This window comes from Varroa destructor, unplaced genomic scaffold (assembly GCF_002443255.2).
Source record: "Varroa destructor unplaced genomic scaffold, Vdes_3.0 BEIS01000004.1, whole genome shotgun sequence".
Taxonomy (NCBI): domain Eukaryota; kingdom Metazoa; phylum Arthropoda; class Arachnida; order Mesostigmata; family Varroidae; genus Varroa; species Varroa destructor.
In genome coordinates, this window is record NW_019211457.1 from 33,089,836 (window position 1) to 33,111,097 (window position 21,262).

Consider the following 21,262-nt stretch of genomic DNA (forward strand, 5'->3'; position numbering starts at 1 on the left):
TTCCGGTTACCTTTATTACTGCGATGTCATTACAATTGACCTCGTCCTTCCCAAATGTGCTTTACTCTTTCTAAACGAGCGGGTTTTCTACTTATTATCGCCTAGGATTTATCTTTTGAGGGATGCGCCGTATGCTTACACCGATTGAGCTGTACACGGATTTCATAGATTCAAACAACGTAGCAATGATCATGTATTTTTAAAAACTTTTTCATGTCACCTATATATATATATATATATATTTATATATACATGTGTGTGCGAGTGTATCGATCCGCTGGCTTTTCCCTTAGGCGAAAAGGGGGTGACGGTGAAACGTCATTAATGAAACCAGTTCTATCCTAGTTGAGTCTGATCTTGAAGACTGCCAGGTGTTAAATAGGTTAGCTGACCGCTGTTTATAATTATCTAAGTTCAACGTTAGTTTCAAATAAGAGACAATAGATTATAATAAATACAGCGACGTTTTCCATCGATAAAAACTAGAACAAGGTGGTCTATTGAACTTTTCCACAGACTGTCAATATTAGGTAGGCCCACAGAATTGATCCAAGCTGTACGCTCATACTGCGAAAAATTATGATGCTCTTTAGTTTGTAGTTCATTAGACGTATACCCAGTAATTATATAGAGTTGTTGGTTATTATGTAGCCCGTAGGTTCCACTTAAATTGCGTTTATGCATCCGTAGCCCTCGCTGTGAACCCGTCGGGGTATCCTACATAAAAAAGGTCGCAATCGCCAATTTTCAAAATGCCAACTGGATTAACGCTGGCGGGCCAGTCAAAGCTGCCAAATAATGCGTTTATATTTGAAGCTTTCCCAGTCTATTTGCAATATCATCATAGACTGTGCGGAATTTCCTTTGTATTTTTCCTTATAGATTTCACCTTCCACCCTCACCGTCTCCACGCCCCGTATCAACAAACATTCATTTTACAATAGACCAAAGCCAGGTGATAACCAAGTGACTGAGTACTCACTGTGTCGTCGAATCCGAAAACCATATCGTAGAACGCTGCTAGTAAGCTTTTCTTATTTACCCTTATAGACCTCGCTTATAGACTCCCTACACTATGCATGAATAAAGGATTTAAAGGGGCATCGACAAGCAGACCCAATGTTTCTTAAAGAACCGCCATATTTATATAGACTGATACACGGATCCTTGACGGATCCAACTTCTGCGACAGCCATTTATTACTGAGGTCGTTCGTATCCTTTTTGCAGGATTGCTTGTATGCCTCGTGACTGCCTTATACTAATACTGCTTTACTACTGCTACTAGTGGCTAAAGACACACACACACACACAAACCACGCCTTAACCAACCAGTAAATCGCCCCAGGGGCTAACCCTCTCCCGAGCGACGACGTCATGAACAGCTGACAGAGTCGGCTCCCTCTCGGGCACGGGCCTGCCACTCTCGGGATCCACTGCAGCCACCACTCCAAGTGATCCACGCCTCCTCTGTCGCAGGCAACGCCCACCTCGCCCCACAAGCCTCTCGCGGCCTCGTGAGGCAGCAAGCATCGATATAGCAGCAGGCCCAGCAGTGCGGATCTACCAAGTAATGTTTATATTTATCCTCCTGAAGGAAGCCGCTAACTTCGTTCGCCTTCCGTCTTGGCTGGTTGGCGCGAAAAAATGACGTCAGCTAATGCTGAACATTAGCAGCTTTCTGTCGGTCGATGGCAAGGCGAAATGATATAGGCTGTGTCTATTTATTCACCGTTACATTATGACATCGAACTTCGTCCACAATTCATATCTACTGCTACATTACAATAAATAGTCGTTCGGTAGCTTCTAAACAAATTCGTGGCGTAAACGGATTGTGTAGGAAGCGTTACGACCAACGATAGTCGCGCAGGTTGGTACTTTCCGAGATGTTGTTCATTGTATTTCAATTCTATCCTATTCTGCTGCCTGTTCCATGGCTTCTTGGGTCGAAGGACAATACCTCGTTGAGTTCGTGTCAGCGACGTGCGTTCTCATTCGTGTTGTGCTCGACGTTGACTCAGTTGTGTTGCACGAATGGGGGTGAAGTATAGAGTGGGGTGATGGGGGGGCAGCACGATGGCGCGGCGTAGGCGGAGCCATGAGCGTCGCGGTCCCTCCTTCGCTCCTTCGGACTGTTACTCCATTCGGTCTGTAGCCTCCTCCAGTTGTGAGTTGTGCAGCGGGAGCTACGCCTGCTGCTTTGCCAAACAACACAACATCTCAGAGAGAGGGCTATCTGACAGAGGTTGCTGCTACTGCCGCTAGCAGCACGGCGTCTGTGTTGCCTTCGGCGTGCGGCCGCACTTCGCGCGCTTGGAGCCCTGTACTGTCGCAGGCCGGTCGTCGTCGCCGGGTTGGTTGATTCTCCCCTATCAGAGGCAATTTCACTCTTGCTCCCCTCTGCCCCTAACCCCGCGCCCTGCACAGCTTTCAGTAGTGAAATGCTGCGACGGAGGGCAAATGGGAAAGGCGCTGTCGGTCTGAGGCAACATCGACAATCTACTGTGGGGTGGCGCAAGGCAGAACCTCAAGCAACGCTTAGGAAGAGAGCATGGGGCTGGCCGATTGGTGTAGTGGCTCTACAGAGCAAAGCATGGCATGGCAAGGTAAAGCAAGTATAGACCACAACACACACATACAGTCGCACATATGAGGAGATGCGATGGATGGCCCGTGATAACTGGGGGGTTAAGGGAGGTATGGCGCCCGGCGGCAACATAGATGGCGCTGCTAGCGTAAACAGCAAGGCTCCGGACAACCCTAGCTAAAAGCAGGCAACACAATTCTTCGAGGAGCAACCAGAAGAAGAAGGGCTTAGAGCGCCAGCTTCCCTCCCAATGAGGTTGGTTAGTGGTCTCTCCCACACATAAGTTGGTCCTTCGAATCGGCACAGCAGGAAATGGTGGTTTCCCGAGGTAGGGAAATCCACCCGTTAACGAGTCCATACTACCCAGATGACGTTGGGCTATTATTAGTATTCATGTTCTACGCACACAGATAGACACGCACGTATTTCACTATCAAATGAAGCCGCGGTAAATGAAGAGAGTAGCTTGAATACAATTTCAAAAACGTCTTCGTCAAAGATCAGATTCATCCTGGTAGCCGTGCATGCGAAACAGTACAAGCTGTATAATGCATAACATGATAGTGTCGAATATAATGACTAATCGCTCGAGAAACATTATGCTATAAGATTAGAGTCTAAGTGAAATGAGAAAAAGTAAAGATGGGCCATTGGATTTTTCAAACTGTACATGCGGAAATGTATCCATAGCTTCATGCAATTCTCTCTCTGTCCTGGAAATTTAGTATGCCACTTGAGGTAACTGCGGTTAGGTGGCAAACCCTTTTTTGGGTCTTGCCAGTTGTTTTCATTTCGTGTTGGCGAAACCGGTCAACAACAGTCCAGACCCAAAGACATCTGTTACTAAATCTTCACTAATGTTTGTTAATCGTAGATAATAGCTAGCCCAATATTAAACTCAGGTCTCAATCTTCAACGGCAGTACGCTCGCTCCACGTCACATGATATGTATCTGCGGTTGAGATAACGAAAAAGTTTGCCATCCTGCCAACACCTTTTAACCGCAATGCTCGTAGCATTAAAGTATCCATATTTTCCTTTGCCTTCTGGTTTCTTCGTTTAAAAGAGACGTTTGTAGTTCACTGACGCGTCTCGTCGTTGGGTAGTTACTGCTAACAACAATTGCGGCTGAGTCATGTGTGCAGATCGACCCTTACGTTACCCGTACGTAGTGAACGTGTCACCTATTTATGGAAACGGGGCTCTCATTGGGGAAGCAACGCTAACCAAGGCACGCATTGCCTCTATATCGTCGTCTGTAAGGCAGATGAAGGTGGCTGAGTTTAAGTTTTTCGTCTCTCGCTTCGTCGACTGCCGCTTCCATCGGATTGAACCGCCGCTTGTTACTCACATCGGTATTATAGCTATGACCGTATGGAGCAGGATGCGTAATTTCTAACGACGAATTTTCTAGATCAATCAATCAATCAATCAATGAAAATTTGAAGCTTTTGTCCAATATTAACCCTCTTATACGCAATGGCCAACTAATAGTATCGTATTAAACATACTGAAATGCTAACATTTTCTTGTATGCATTTCATTGTTGTTGATTTTGTTTTATTGTTCCCAACAAAACGATGCTCTATAGTGTACTAACTAGCCTAAGATATCCTCACCAAAACTTGCGTCTGTGAGAGAAATAACCCAGGAAAAAAATTAAAGCGAGACACATCAACAGTAACTATTTATACTTGTATAATGCTGTTTATTATATGTGTATATGCATGTACTTCTTATCGGGGGCGATATCGATTGTCCGCCCGCAGTCGCATTTTACATTTTTTTAGCATGACGACCGACTACCTGTACATTTTGGATCGGCTACAAGTGACTGATAAATAGATATCAAGCGATTGATATCAAGTTAAGTTGGTGAGCCAGAAGCTCCGCCATCGGCTACCGATCATTGACAAGGTCATCGATACAAAAGTCCACCACCGCCCTGCCAACGAGCTGCTGTTGTCGTTGTGATGAGATATTATGTCGTGCCTACAATTGCTACTAGTGCTACCACTTACCAAAGCTAATGGTTAGATGATGCTTAGGGTGTCTGCGATACCAGTGCCGTTGATTAGCGGCAGTCTTTCTTGGTTATTGGCAAAATCGTTCCCGGTAGTTATGGCAATGGCCCTCACTGCGACTACAAAGTAATAGCTCACAACAAATAAACTATGCAGCCTGTATTACCTCTACCTACGTAGTCAGTCGCTTGTAAACTGGTGTTGGCATTTATCAGCCGGCGGTGGCTGTGGCTGCAATCCTTAAATCTCCCCCGTCTGACTCTGCGTGGTCTCGTTGATTTTTTCGGACTCCATTGGTACTTGTCATTCGTTTAGCCAGGACAGACAGCCAGCCAGCCAGCGAAAGGGAGAGAGAGAAACGTAAGTGCTTTCCTCAAGAGTCAGACCCACTAGACTAAACTAAGTAGACAAAAAATAAGATGCGAATACAAACCATGCCCAGCCGTATTTAACGTGTCATCTTATAGTATAGATGTCGTTGGTCCGTTGGCTGGTGCCATTTGGCCTAATCGACCACGCCTATGACGGGATGATACGGAAGACGAAACAAAGTTGGGTCGGGTGGCTTGCCCACTTCAATACTTCTACAATGTTGTGTTGTTGCTGCTCCCGATGCTGACAGCATTGTTCGGCTTTTGCTATCCATCGCAACAACGACCATTCATCACGGCATTACCATCTGTGACCGTCTGTAATTCCACGGCTTGAGCACTGTTGCGTTTGCAATAACAAAGTGGAGGACAAACAGATCAAAGAGCGTGCTGGGTCATCTTCGACGATACGGGGGCCAATAGTCCAGTAAAGTAGAGGTCAAACCGCTACTGCTATTATATTATGTATAAAACTATAGATAGCAGTAATAGTAGGTAAGAGAAGCAATACCATCGTCGTTATCGTTCGGGTCAAGCAAAAACGATCTGCCAAAAAAAAAAAGACAGTATTCGAACGACAATTATTTGCGCGCTTCGCGGCGATGGTGATAAGTCCAATCATATTTATGAATGTTTGCAGGAAAGCGTTTCGTCCTTGAAGAAAATCTATGTTGTTAATGGACCGGGTCCCTAGCTTCAGATATGAGCGCCCTTCGTTCGATACCAAAAAAAATAACAACGGCTACCGTTATGCAAATGGTGCGGAAGGATTACAAATTTATACTTGCCTGTGAATCAGGTATTGAATTAGCATTGGTGGAACATGTTAATAATTAACTAGCGCCGTAGAATTTCTAAGAAGGTGATCTGCAGTTGGCATTGTAATTATCGTACGGTTCGTTAATTAGAAAATAGTGGAAACAAAATGTTGTAGTTCTTTGAAAGGGGCAATTAATACCGAGGGCTTAAAGTGTGCGATGTTGCCATCCTTTAAGATTTCATAGAAGTCTGACTTGTACTGATTGACGGTGTTAACGGTTCAATGGAGGTCATGATTTCGTACCTATGGTATTTAATGACTTAATTACTGGCTTATATTAAGAGATAAAAGGAAAATATGTATGGACACTCATCTGATATGGGCTTAGGGCGTGTTGGAGAGCCGTCCAAAGACAATGCCACTGTCCAAGCAATGACTCTGAGAAATCTCAAATATTTGGATAAATAGTTAATCCAAACAGTCTTGAGGTGCGAACAAACCCAGCGATACTGCCTGATCCCGCATCGAGCCCAAGGCACCATCGTCTTGGGATAAACTGACAAATGCAGGTATATTGCCAGAAATCCATGAATATATGAGACTAGATAATTTGCTCTGTACCGCAAATGATTTTTCCGCAAACATAAAGCAAGAGGTCAATTAAAAATTCACTGCTACTTCCAGCTATTCACGATTACGTATTTCAGTTAGGGCTGTGTTATAAGAATAAGTTCAACCGATGAACAAGCATTTATATATCAGCATTATTGCGAGTTTTCATGCAACTTAACAAAATCTGAAAAAGAGTCCGAGGAGTCTGAACTTAAGTGTCTTGAAAATTTACCAAAATGGCCTAAAAAATTGCCTTTGATACATCTGAATGTTTCACTCGAAGACCAGAATATCAACTTACCAATTAGATCGTCCAGATAAGCTCCAGCGGTTAGTCCTGTTTAGACTGTCTGTGCCTTTTGTGCTCGTTGACCCAGTTGCATTCCCGGGCCCACTGTCAGCCCAAAATGAAGTTTCACTGGATCTTTCTTCCGTATTACGTACTTGAGCGGCACTTCAACGTGTTTACGCGTATTAATATTGCTTGACGCACGGTTACATTTAAGAAGTTATTTGCGGTTTGCAGAAAGAGCGTCTTGAAATTTATTGGTGAGTGATGTAGGTCACTGAGTGTGATCAAGGTGAGAATGGTGGCTAGATACGAGCGTCACAAACTAGACTTCTTGAACATGCGAAAAGATTGTTGACATATTTGTTTTTGTCTAGACACAAGCTTAAAAACTCGTAAGCAAAAGCCTGGACATAGATGCCCCACCTAGTCTGTATACATCTATATGCATTTTCGACCAAGGTAGCTCTAGTATCGCTGCAAGAAGGAATGGGCGTTGCTTAGCTTGCGATTGCCAGACTCAAGAAAAATCGCATGAATCAACATCAGCTATGGTCGTTACCATAAATCACGAAAGGGCAAGGCATAAACACGTTTCAAGGAAGGAGAGAGAGAGAGAGAGAGAGAGAGAGAGAGAGAGAGAGAGAGAGAGAGAGAGAGAGAGAGAGAGAGAGAGAGGGAGATGTTAGTTTCTGTAATAGTTAACGGTTAGTTTGTCTGCTATTACTAACAGCAACAAAGGTCGCGGCAGCCTAACGACCGCGCGGTGCATTTTGTTTTTCTAGGAGAGGTGGTGAAATTTTAGAAGGCATTCGTCATCTAGAAGATTCTGCCTACACAGGGGGGCGAATCGGGAAAATCGCTATCTCAGCTGCGTGATTCAATTATTTGTATTTTGAGCATGGTAGCCCACTGATGCACGTTCGTTTATTGCTTGCTACTATGTAATATGGCGCCAAACGTAACGTGATTTCTTCCAACTCGTGGCTATCGCTATTTATTATATAACACATACAGATCTACCATTATCACATCAGAATATCTTATGGTTCATATTCTCAAATCAAGTATTAAATATAGGAAAATACGCTGGCCGGCCAAGACGATGATTGTGAGCCTATTAGCAACCTATAGGAGACAACGATACAAAGTTCATGTTGAATCTAGTAAAGAGCCATACGTAAGGGACACAACGATTGAATGAAATTTTCCTATCATGTCTGGTGTGCCTAGCAGAACATGGACGGATTATATCAGCACCCACCGAGTAATAGAACAAGAAGCTAGATAATAGAGAAAAAAAACATTTATAAATAGTTGTTGCTAGTTGCTTCATTTCGAATGATAAATATGCTACAAGTAAGGCTCTATTCATAACCAACATGTCAATGCTTGTGTGATAGGATAGTTTAACAGGGGCAATGCAACACATTGGCATTGGAAACATGCGATTGTGTATCTGACTACCTTCAAAGAACGGCTACGACTAGCCAGATTGCCAAAACATGATCAACGTTTAGCTTTACAAATCAACAATATAGATACATGGAAATATCCAAATATTAAACATCCGTTGCCGTGAATATGTCTAGGTGCCATCTTCATGGCCGTGTCACAGGACATCCATATTTTTATCGAGCTGTGAGGGTAAACACATCTAGCCACATCCTGGTTACACGTTCCGTGAACTATGTACAAACTGTTTTGGCAACAGCGGTCGTTACAATGTCTACTTTAAAGTAGCTGCAGTTCAGTAAATACCGCTCTGATAATTAAACATGTCCTTTTCGTTGTCATCGAACGAAATCGTTTCTCGTGGACAAACAGCATTGTCTAACGTGCCATTACATCTACACATGCACGATCTGCCTGTCTGTAGAGTGCGGTCGTACGAAATATTTTCTATATACCGAGACTTGCTCTACTGAATTCTGCAACATTCACATAGGGTTTTTGGCTTTCTGGCCTTATGCGTTCGCGCGCGAATTAGCCAATCCATCGATCCGAGACGGTCAACGCTGCCTCGTATTGATATGCTTGCTCTGTTATATCAGTTCGCAGCGTGTGGTGTTTCTTCGCTTTCTTTTATGTTTCGTCGTCTCGAAGGAGCTACATTGGTAACAAGTGTATTGTCGCATTCCTGTGGCGTCGTCCTCTTATGGCATTCTTGCTGTGCACCCCTGTACATGAACCAGTGGCAAAAGCAGATGGGGCTCCGAGACTGGCAACTGGCTGAGGTCCACTTTCCTGCATTCCCCAGCGGCCACAAATGGGTCAGTCACACATGACCGCGGCAGCAGCGGCGGCGGCGTCTCTGACCATTCAGCCCTGACCCATTCGCTTAGGCTGAAGATGTTCGTGTTGTTTATCAGCGCGCGGCCAACGAACAGCTCAATTTGTATCAGCTGCCACAGAAATGTTTGAATTGCGTTCTTTGATCCTGCTGTTGTGGGTCGTTCGTTGTTGTCCTAGGCAAGGTGGTGTCAGTAGCAATAAAAGTAACAGCCGGTAAGGCCTATAGCTGTGCCCACCTCCAACAAGAACATCTAATCGACTTCCTGAACAGCGACGCAATACACAGACGTATCATCAGTGCCATAATCAGTCACGGGAAGACCTATTGCGGTACTAGTAACGGTCGTGGTAACGGCTCCATTTGCGAAAGGACAAAACATAAGACAAAGGACCGGCTTGTTGTACTTATCCATTCCATTAAGTTAGGACGCCTTAGGGCGAAACAATCGAATTGCATAAGAAATATATGTGGCCTGCTTCGTATGGCCTTTTTTATTTCCCTTGCTACCCATTTAGTTTTGATTGATTTGACACCAAAAAAGATGCGATTCTATCAGATGTAAGCTGACTCCACCTAAACAATGTAGTCTTAGTTCATTAAGGCTACTGTTATCTTTATGTATGGAAAAGTTCGCTGGGAAAGCCTCACTGCCCTCTAATGAGGGGTCCTGGGCAATCGCTAACAGACGAAGCGATACAGAAAATGGTGTTTCCAGGACCAAATGGACGTTCCTTATCATATACATCTCGAGTCTGTCCTTGACGTCTCAATAAAGTTATTGCTATTTTGGTTGTTGTTATCGTATAACTAACGTATGTTCTTTAGCCGCCTTATGTCCTGCCTTTGCTCTTTCTTTAGCACAGGTGAGATCATTCAAGTGCTCAATTGGCTCGTAAGGGCCAACAACTACCGCCAACGACTTCTACTTTATCGAGGTAAAAAGCGTTTGTTCGTTGTGATGCGGCTTGTTATTTTCTTCCACGCAGCTTTGCCTTTTGCATCGCCAGCATCAGCAGTATGCCACACAACCTGGTAGTAGCGTCCAGGAGGCTCGAAAGGCCACTTGGGATGACAAATTGATTCAATAACAGCCCAAGCGGCGACGAAAGGCGCAGGGCTAAGGAAGCGACGAACTTTATGTAGCTAGCAAGTAAGTAATGATCGTATAGGGAGGGCGCTTGGCAGAGGGAAGTCTGTGGGTTGCCTTCGTCTGTCGCCACGCTTCTCAGCGACATGGATACAGCCTCCTAAGGTATACTCATGCAGTAAGGACGAAGCAAAAACGAGAGGAACAGGGTTACTCCATAGAGCCGAAAGCCCTGTAACGGGGGTTGAGTTGTTGTTGGGAGGCATTGCAAAAAGCGAGTAAGAGGCAATCAACAAAAATATATGTTTTTGCCACCCGAAACTCCAAACCGCATCTCACTCCTCGATCTCTTAAGAAGAGCTGCAACCGGCTGTGAAGAGACTAGCCAATTGACTGCACTGAGTCTGCTTGATACAGAGGAAAAGGACAACGACTCGTCGACTGTCGGCCCGCAGAAGGAATTCAATGGAGCAATAGTAGACTATGAATTGTCAACAATTATAGCTTGTAGTAGAAGATTAGAGGACGCAGTAGCAGTCTGATTGAGTCTGAGTGAAGACTGGGTGCGTGTGTAGAGAGGATCGTTATTATATATTATGCAAATGAGTTTCCCAAAAACAATGCTGTAGAAATTTCTGAGTGATGAGAAGTTTTTAAATATCGGAAGTTTATAGGAATGTTGAATGCGTACCTAAGTTTAACTCATTATCGGAAGTGTAATCTGAGGCTGATGCGAGGATACAGCCCAAGGCTGGGAATAACAGCGTTATGTTTACAATGCAGTTTTATCCTGAACGTTCTCATTTGAATTTATTACACAGAAAGGGATTTATACTTACAGGGGCAAATTTTACAACCCAATCATCTGATATAAGTTTCAACTTCTGTGGGCTGTCTCAGTCTGAAGCCTTTCAAAAAGTTAGCTTTATATTGAGTTGACGTTAACCTACGAGACCGCTGACCGCCTGGCATTCATCGCCGCTATACCAATGCCGAAAACCCGTTGTCAATATCAATATGCGAATATCAGAAATCGGCATTAAATTGATAGTCAACATGGCTATACCAGAGGCAAAAATAGGAGAGTGGGAACGGGCAAAAGAATATCTAAAAAACGCCTGCGATGAAAGTCCGAAGCGGACACCGATTGAAATGCCCCTGGTAGATGGAGTCTATTGTGCTGGCAACCGGCGATATCTCATCGTTGTTGCGGCCGACGAAAAAGGCGGACGGAGCCGGCGATGTGGTCACTTGACAAATGGGACCAGTGCCATCCTGTATATTTCTCGTATGATCCTTCGCCCGGCGTTGTAACCCAAATGCTGTCACCTCATTTAAGGCCAATGACTGGCTAGCTATCGAAAATGATGCTGCCCTAGCGGCTTTATAGTTGCTATAGTCAGTGAAAGCAGACCGATCAAACTGGGCCAATCGTTCGCGCGTTCATAGCGGTAACAGGATGGGATCTGAGCTAGAAGAACCTTTGTTTGGGGCGGCTGGTACCTGATTCGGGTCGTCGTTCGCTACTGAGGCCAGAAGGACCTAGGGTTGGTTGTCTCGGTCCTCCTCAATTGCCCCAGTATCGCCAGGGGTATCAACATACAAGCTGTATCATTGTTCAATAATGTTCTGATGTCGGCTGTCACCCCGATAGATGATCACAACTTGACGGTGTGTCGTCTGATGCGGCCACGACAAAAAGAACAATACGTTAAAGCCTCGGATGAGTTGCAGCCGACCGGTATTATTTTATAGAATCAACCGTTATTCGTTCTGTTTTATAGCTTAGTACAAGCATAGGCATAATAGATAGCGGCACTTGCTACATCAGAGTAGCATAGTATCCAGCAATAGAAGATTTTGTTGTTATTATTTGTTTGTACATATGTATGTATACAAAATAAATATGCTAACAGAATCTGGTGAAGTAATATAGCAAAAAGTAAACTTTTGGCTAAATGTGTATACATATAATAAAAATGCCACCATTTTTTGTTGGGGAACATTTTTAAGATGTCAACTGCCAAAAAAACAATAGCGAAGAACTTAAAATGTCTCGAGCGGACGGCTCAGAGACGATTAGGTAAAGCTTTTTGTAGGCACGATAAAGTAAAAAGTGCATAGATTGGTGTAGACGAAAAAAAGCAAAAACATCATATTAAACACACATCGCACCTTGGCAACACCTACGACGGACCTTCCACATTCGTATCGTTGCGTCTACAAATAGGTATACTCAATTTATGTACTATACGTTTTCTAATAGTGTGCTAGTTACACACCATATCACCACTACCTATGTAGATAAATATCTGCAGGTCAATACGGAACGATATGCCAGGATTACTTAATGCCGCGACCAACTAGCGAAACTTTCCTCTTTATTTTTTATTCGTCCAACCGCTAGCACTACGTACACAGGCTGCATCGACGGGCTGGAACTGTCGTGCCATCAGCATGACATACGAGACAGGATTATTAAAGAAGAATCCGACCGGGAGAAAGAGCCACGGGCAGCAAGAGTTAGCGAACGTCCATAACAGGGCGCAACGAACCTCATAACAGTGCGAGATACCGGAACAGTTCCCGAGCGGCCGGCGTTATCACCCCTTCTTCGTTGCTTAGTGACTTTGAAGGCGTCTCGCCGACTTCTTGTTCCTTTTCCTATCTCCCGTTCCCCCAGTCTGCCGGCTTCTCCTCCTCCTCCTCCTCCTCCACCTTTTCGCGGCTTGTAGGCGCGTGGGTGCTCAGGGCGTAAAGGGTTGCTTCGGAACACTTTATGTTGAGTTTATAGCTCGATGCAGCAGAAGTAGCAGCGGCCCTTGCTGCATTGAGCTCCCATAACAGCGATAGAAATAGTGTAGCAGGGGGAAATATTTCCTAAAAATGGGATATGACGATCGGATATGACCTGTTTGTGGCCGGGCGAGTCCCGCTTTGCCTTTCCCGCTTTGACGGCGACTCAACGCCAGGCAGAAAACAGTGTACCGCAAGAGTCGTGCAAACTCTAATGCCCTATACTGCTGTGGCGGGCGGGTACTTTCCCATCGTTGTTACTGCTTCTACTGTTTCCTAAGCACACTGTTGTTCGTTGGGTATTTTGCTGCTGCTACTGCCGCCGCTGCTAGCGCCATAAAAGTAGTGATCGCGCGATGGTGTGCGAGACAAAGATTTTTTAGCACATTTGCTGGTGTCTTAGGACCGCTATAGACCAACACAACCAACACTTTTAGTTGGGCCACCAGCTTAGTTTTTACTCAGCAGCCCAGTTTAGCGAGGAAAAAGCGACTGCGTCATCGACGCCAACTTCGACTTAAACAATGGCATTTGCCTTGTTCAAATGCCATCGTTACTGTACCTCCCAGTACATGTTTGCTATTATCTTTAGATCGACAATCGGTAGTGGGCATGCGGCAGAGGCAGACATCGAGCATGGCAATCACAGCATCAAAGCATCAGCCAACTGGATCGTCGGATATTAGCAGCAGCAGCAACATAGTACTGAGTATACACACAGTCTTACATAGCCATTACTAGCTACAGCCTTTAGCCCATCCGCTAGGGTTCATCCACTCCTCCTGCTACAACTTACAAGTGCCTGAGTGTCTGCCTGTGCTAAGACTGTTCCTTGGGCAAGGGCGGAGAACCGGCCGCTGGTGACTCCATAAAGCGTGTCTCTTCGCGCGTTAGAGTCGCCGTCCTCGTTCCCACGATGACGACGAAGACGTGAAAGGGGATGAGGTGAAGGAGCAGAGGAAGAAGTCTCTCGCAAACTGCGCTCAAGCAGTTGAGGGTGTAAGAAGTTAAGCGGTGGCCTGGGACGACGAGATGAATACGAAGGCTTACTGTAGTGGCAGCGGCGGAACGCGAAGATGTCTTTTGCAGTGGTCGCCATTGCCTGGCGCCGCGATGGTATTTGCATTACAATAGCACGTTACGATGGGTGGTGCCTTTGCTTCTCGCTCCAGGACGCTCTCGTAGCACAATACTCGTCAACTAATGCTTGTCGTCGCGGCAGCGATGGTCTAGGTGGCAATAGCAGTGAAGAAGAATCTGAGGGCAAGTTGCCCAGGTTGTATAGAATAATGGAAATTGGTGCTGTTTGGGCCCGCTAGCGTAAACGTGCTGTGCGCAGATAGACTTAAGCGGTAGATCGTCTATCGGAACACTCATGCGGAGTTTTATGAGCTTGTCTAAATATGTACCTGAGTAATATGGAAACTGGAGGTTACTTGGTGGTGGGGTCTGGCTAACGGCGAGCCGACGAGGGCAAGCAATAAAGCTAAGAGAAACGAATAGAATACTTTTCGCCAATGTCTAAATGTCGTCGTGCTCACACTTGACAGAAGCCTATGACAACAATAACAGGGTATGTATTGCTGCGATGATACGCGTATCAAGCCATGAACTCTATATAGACCTACATGTACACTTAGTATGGGTACAGTGACGCTACGTATATCTGTGCGTAAGTACTTGCAAGCAAAGTAAACTTGTAGCCGTCGAAAACACAATGGCTATGATCCGAAAGATGAGGTGGTGGTAAATTGCATTGTTATGGCCGATTTTGGCGTCAATATTGCTACCGTTCAACCGCTGCTGTACCAGAGATTAGCGTTGTATTTGTATGAACTCGATGAGTCAGCTTACCCAATGCTAGTATCCTTTACCAGCATCACAATGAATGTGCCATTCTCTACCGTACATCTGAGACCTACACGCTTTCTTCGATGGCAGAATGGCGTGCGTTCTCAGTGTGTTCCGTATAATATATTCAACCGATGACCCTTGTCTACTAGCTTATCCTTTTACTTGACTTTGCCTTAACTGGGTTCTGCTGCAGAGGAAAGAAATGGGCCTCAATATTCAGCTCTCATTTGGCATTTGCACGGTTGGAACACGTTGACCGTTAGACGTAAGAGCATAAAATGCTACAACAAATAGATTAAATAGCAAGCAGGAAAAAAAGAAGGCGAAAGGGGAAAAGGGAATAACCTATAAAAAGAAGGGAATAATAATGATCCATACTATCCGGATATATGCAGCACAGTATCCTATGTGGCCTGAAAGAAACCTACAGGTGAAGAAAACAAGTTATTTCACCGTTGCCAACGAACAGCTACGGACAGCCTAGCCATCACTTTGAACATGTTAAAACCGAAAACGACGAACTCGCCTATGATTCCCTGTTAAGGAGGGCTGGTAAAGCTGTAGATGGATTTGCGCACCTTTCGGGTTTGTGCTGTTGCTACTGCATTGTGTGAATGCACCCTGAACTGTCTTCCTTCGATACGACTAAATTTCCTATTTGATTTTTGTTGGGCAATAGATTTTTATGCGTATATATTCATTATGTTATATATAATTAGAACGTGCTTATATTGTATTATGAGAGACTATTGGGGTAAAATCGTATCTCACAATTTGGACTTTCAATGCTAATGTCCCTATTAATTTATTGGACTTCAAAGCAATCCTCGGCATGACAGCTCGTCTTATCTATCTGTTTTGTGTACCAGTGCAGCTCTTCCTTGAGTCTTATGGAGGTTAGGGGCAAAGCGTGCACGCAGTTACAACAGTCCAATGTCAAGCACATACGAATAGTTGACTGCTTTTCATCTCATCTCTACGACACTGCGTTACTCCGTTTTGCCCACTGCCCCCACCCGTTTGGGACAATTCCAGCCCCATTGGTCCTACCGGTCTCTAAGGAATTGCCCCTGTTTTCCCGCCTTGTGCCGGCGGCCCTTTGCGTTTACTAAGATGTCGAAAGCAGAAGAAGAAGAAAGCGACCGTGGCAGACAGAGTACGAAAGAGAAAAAGAGCAAAGCGATACGGGGGGCGACATCTTTGTGGGAAGCGCTGGTTGTGACAAAACTGCCGACAATAGGCCAGGCAGCAGGACTACGGCAAGGACTGACAATGACTTGGCGACAACTGCAGCGAAAACTACGAATAGCTGAGAAAAAGAAGCGCCACAAGGTGCTCCAAATGAGCTACATGGCTCGTCACATGCAATTGTTGGGGTTGCTGGTGGGTAAGTAGGAGTTGACGTTGGTGCCGTCGAAAGCAAAGCGAAGAGAAAAATTTTGCCTTTCAGAGTTCATCCCATCGCGGTCGGCCACCCCATATGTGCATAAAGATTTCCTTTATTTCTTCTCTCGGCTTCCGATCTCTGCCGGTGTAGGGACGACTCCAAGATGGCGACAGGATCCGCATTGTCTGTCCAATGGAGGGCAATGGTGACGATCAGTGCCAGAACTAGAGGCAAAGAGCAATAGGATTATGGATAAATAAATCGAGCGGGTGCCGTGTAGCTACTCGGGCCGGGTTTCTTCATACACGTATGTATATATACATGGGCAAGCAAGTTGCAGACAGGGATGGAGTGGCTACGTGTAGAGTTTTTGGACTATTTTATGGTATAGATTGGGTGAGTGTAGGTTGAAAGTCGAAGAAAGAAAGAAGTGTTCGAAAGGCTGCTGACTGCTCCCTATGGCTGTATTAAAAGTGATCAGCTCTTTGATAGATGAGCGGTCTTGGCAGGTCTTCATCATTGCCTTCATAGTCACTGCAGCCTTTCAAAAAAGAAAGTAAAAAACAGAACTACGAGGGATGGAGGTGTTCGCCCCTGGTTGGCGACGGAGTAGCGTAAACTGGGGTCTACGAGTTGGGCTAGACGCCTGTCTGGCTACGACCCATCTTTTACTTCATCTTCGTCGTCGCCGGATGGCGGAAAAGTACCTGAAGGTACGCGAAGTACGGACAGGTGACGAAAGATGGGCGCTGTTCTATCTCATAGGATGAAAGAGGCCGTACAGGCAAGGGCAAGAAAGCATCGAGGATCTACCTATTTTGGAGCTATCCCAGATGAGGGAAGCAAGACGCAAAAAGCGAACCAAAGGAAAATCTCGAAGGAGAAGTATGACCGATGATGTTATACAATTTGACGCTTTTGTATGTTATATGCAGAAAACCTCGCAGCCGCATTAGTATTTGTTGCTTCTTATCACCTTGGATTTTCTTTATATAATTCACCTCTATTTCGAAGGTCCACGAAGAATAATAATAGCGCAAAAAACTTCAGGGATGGATATAAACGATGAGGTCTCAACATGAAACTCGGGATGGAACCTACTGTTAACATTTCCGTTGCTTACCATTCTACCACGACATTGTATTTCAATTAACTGTAACAGGGAGCACTTGTTTCTTGTTTTCTAATTAGCAAGCGGTGCATTAAGAATAAATGCCATTTACCTAATGATTCTAATTATGTTTCCCTTACGATTGACTTTTTGCTCGAACCTAACTATGCTTATGCACTAAAAGTGCAGGGAGGGGAAAGAATGGGTGGGGGGTATCAAAACCTAGCCATTTGTTGTTATGCAGCTCAAGCCAATATCATCCTCATTTCCATATGCACAGATTTGTAATCGGATTCATTCATTTCGCTTCGAGACCACCGACGATGATGACGACTCCTCTTGCCGACGATTGTCTACCCTTCTATGTGTTCGTTGTGGCGTACCGCTTCATGGTGCACAAAAAGATCAGCTCAATAGGCTGGATCCGTGTTTCTATCTGTCTCGTTCTCACCCACGCGCGTTTAAACTCCTTGATAGGCTGCTGAATCGATCTGAATACGCAATGCTTGTCTGTATACGGGTCTATACCGTGGCGACGGTTGGTGATGATGGTAGTGGTGAGAATTGTATGACGTCGATGACTAAGAAGAAGAACATACAGACATAGACGCCATATTCCGTACGCATATCTTGCCCCATGCGCACTCACCTCGACTCAGCTCATGGGAGTCACCCCAGTATTACCCCAAATATTTCGGCCGGGATTCACTCTCAGGTGGCAGTGGCGCAGCCTTCCATTTCTTCTTCAGTACACCTCCCATACTGTTCCACCAAAGTCTATGCATGGCTTGCTTTTCTACCTGCGTCTGCTCGGCTGCCCGCTTGCCGCCTACGATGAGCGGGTAAGCGCTTGGGGCTCGGCCGAGTGTTCGTAACCGAGTTGCGCCGGGGCGCCGCTGCTAGCGATGGGTGCGGGGGTGGATTTAGTACTCGAAAATGAGCAAAAAATTGGGGAAAAGAGCGAGCGAGCGAGCAAGTAAGTCCTTGCTAACGGGGCCAGGCAGCAGCCATTCACCGGGCGGGCACGAAAACACGAACATCGAGGACAGAGTGAACAGGAAAACGGCAAGCACTACGGTGTCTGCACGAGAGATAGATAGACAGCGGCGCGTCGGAGATCTGCAGTTGGGGTTGGATGAGGTGGTAGCGGCGGCGCTGGCGGCAACGGACCTGAAGTTTGGGCAGGTAGAAGGCATGAAAAGGAAGAAAAGTAGAATGAAGCTGGGAAAATAGCATTTCACGCTTAGGAAAGCACCTCTTCCTTTTCAGTTCGACTTCGTCAGGATGCGCTCTCCGAAGTTCCCATGGGCAGAAAGAATATACCGTCGGGTATAGCGTATAGGCGGAGAAGCGTTTAGACTACGAGCTAATAGTACCTGCCCGTAGCTTGAGGTGTCCTGACGTCCTATTTCATCATTGTATCGATGGTCAAGGCGTCGCCGCAAGCAGTATACGGGGTAGGCGAGGCTCCCACACAACGACAGATGCAAGGAATCCGATTCACATGCTTTTTCTTTTTAGCATCGTTGTTAGAGATTGTCGTTCACGCGGCTATTGCCGCCTAGGCTAGGTCGTAATAGTTGTTTTTGCAGAACGACGATTGTGACAGCATTTGTAACTCGTATTATACAAACATCAATCAAATGCGAGAGTCCTGCAAACGCTGGATCTATCGTATGAACCGTCTTTCCGCAAGCAACAATGGCTAACTCAAATTTGCGTGCATCGCATAGGCGGTCAGCTGCATGAAATGATGACAAATGCCTCTGAATGATGGTAAAAGATCTATAAAAGCATGCACATTCGACTATACACGTGCACACGCCCGAAACCGAACGCTGCGGCCATGATATTATCACTATTGCTACTCTATAGTTTATGTCCGCCCATGCTGTAGTAGGGCTTGTTAGGTCTTCTCGATTCCCCGCCGGTCGCTCCACCACGTAAGCGCATGTTATTCCTACTCGGCCCTGAGTATCTCGTCCGATTCTCACACATGAGTACGAATATAGACTATAAAACATAATTGGCCAGTCAGGATAACGTTTTCTCTATAGGTAGATATTGTCGTGTGAACTCGACTTGTTACATAGGTGGGTGTTCAATGCGCTGCTGTGTATGTACGTAAAACGTCAAAGGCGTGAAGGTAAACAGTCCGAATTATATAGCCCTGTCGCAACCTTTTTCTACCTCGATTTCGAGATTTCGTTTTCGTCGCTTCGGCCGTCATCGTTCGACTTGCCTAGCAGACTGTACGGCACCGTTTATGATGTACTCGCACAGTATGACTAACGGTCGCCGAAGAAAATTATGCATTGGAAATACTCGTTTTGGTATCCGTGCGGTCTCGCTGCGCGTTCTGACTGTGGTTGATTCTGTTACTGCTGCTGCTGCTGCTGTCCCCGGTATAAACACGGTTTCTTTCGTCTCTATTTCATTTCATACTATCTCTTACACTGGCGTTGTTTTCTGTTTGGGTCAATTCTAGGGTAGACTGCGGGACTGGCAAGCGAGCAAGTGACTATTGCGCTAGGCGTTGTCGCTGTTCAGTGAGCGATTGACTAAGTAACCGATCGACTGACTGATCAACCCGTCCATATCATCCCTATCAGCGATGCTGCTTTTGTGTTCAGCTTTTTTGCTGGTTAAGTTAGCTCGTATCGTCATGTTTCGGCTAGAATCGGCGCTCTCTGCACGTTTCGTGGGACTGCATGACTCACACATATCTGACAGATACAGATACACGTATAGGGAGAGTCTATTCGGTGTGTCTTGTCTGGCCAGTTATACTATTAGCACGCTCGCTGTTTCTATTTGTGCGGTCAAGATGGATTACATCATTTGCCTACTATAGTATCTACCGTGATCAAGCGAACAACGAGCTAGCAGGGCCAAGCCAAGATCGTCAATATCAGCAGTCAGCGCAACCATTCGTTGTATCTGTACAACGCTACTGCTAGTATATATTATAGTTGCCGCTTGCCGGCTAGCTACGCTAGTTAATTTCTCTTTCGTACGACAACACTTTTCTGCAATGACTTTCCCCCCTTCGCCTACTTGAAGTGTCTACAGGATGCTACGCACAACTGTGTTGGCATCTGTCTTCTGCCTTCTGTTGCCAGAAAATGGCAAGTGGCAATAATAATAATAATAACAATAATGATACAGAGAAGAAACAAGCAAACGCATTCGCTAGAAAGATCTCCGCTCCATTGCGGCAACGTCTGCTACTGCTACTGCCACTGCCACCATTACCACCGCGACGTCGTCAACCGCTGTCACCGACAAAACTACTCTATAGCGCTACGCGTCTTTGCTTTCGTATTACTGTCGCTATTGCGGCGGCGGCTGTTGTTGTTAGCAGTCGTCGACGTTATCGCTGTCTGTGAGCGATTTGGCCTTGAGATACCATCTTTCTTGAGGGCTGGTGGTACCGCGACGCGACCAAAGCGTCTCTGTAATGTGCATGCATATGTAGCTAAGGCACGAACGAAGAAAGGGCTAAACGGTGTGAGAGGGACACGAACGAGAACGCTAGAAGGAAATGCCGATACGAGCGCCGAAGACGTTTGTCGGATGGGGAAGTATCAGTAAAGAGAAAATAGGCCCATGAGGAAAAGAGGAAGAATAAAGTGACAAAGCAGTCAAAGGGTACCATTCTCGTTCATTAATAAAGAAAGATTTGTTCGATATCACCTAGGTTTTCCACTGGCCTCCACAGAACGTCGTCGCTAATAGTGCTGGCGTCCCGCTGGAAAAATAGTATGAAAGTGTAAGTGATATATAGCATTGCGACAGCGAGAAATATATGGATGCGCAATGTCAGAGCAAGAAAAATTTTCAATGAAAGGATGCCTCTTGCCGTTGCCGTTGCCTCTCCTATGCGACTCCAACCTGTACATGCCACAGAGCATCGGCTCGGTTCTCTTCTACCCTTACGTCGCTGTTTTTCTACACCTTCTTTTTTGCCGAAAGAAATCGATGACTTACGGCGCAGCACAGTCTGGCACGTACATGCATGCACAGTCCGACACAAAACCTTTGTGTTTCATCGCATGGGCTTGACGATGTCGGGCTCTGCTGTTT

At 45.6% G+C, this 21,262-nt stretch overlaps 1 protein-coding gene and 1 long non-coding RNA gene across 7 annotated transcripts in view; one reads left to right on the forward strand and one right to left on the reverse strand.

Annotated features, from left to right (window-relative positions):
- Window positions 1-7,157, reverse strand: part of LOC147756105 (uncharacterized) — a 33,564-nt gene extending 26,407 nt beyond the window's left edge. For 2 of the 3 annotated variants that reach the window (XR_015325998.1, XR_015325996.1), the window contains exons 1-2: window positions 6,658-7,157; window positions 5,047-5,324 (exon numbers count right to left, since the gene is read on the reverse strand). This is a non-coding gene — a long non-coding RNA (uncharacterized LOC147756105). Of the gene's footprint in view, window positions 1-5,046; window positions 5,531-6,657 lie in introns of all 3 variants that reach the window. The other variant, XR_015325997.1, reaches the window with a different exon arrangement.
- FoxP (forkhead box transcription factor P) overlaps window positions 1-21,262 on the forward strand; it is a 317,599-nt gene that overhangs the window by 112,177 nt on the left and 184,160 nt on the right. The gene's annotated exons all lie outside the window — the stretch shown is intronic.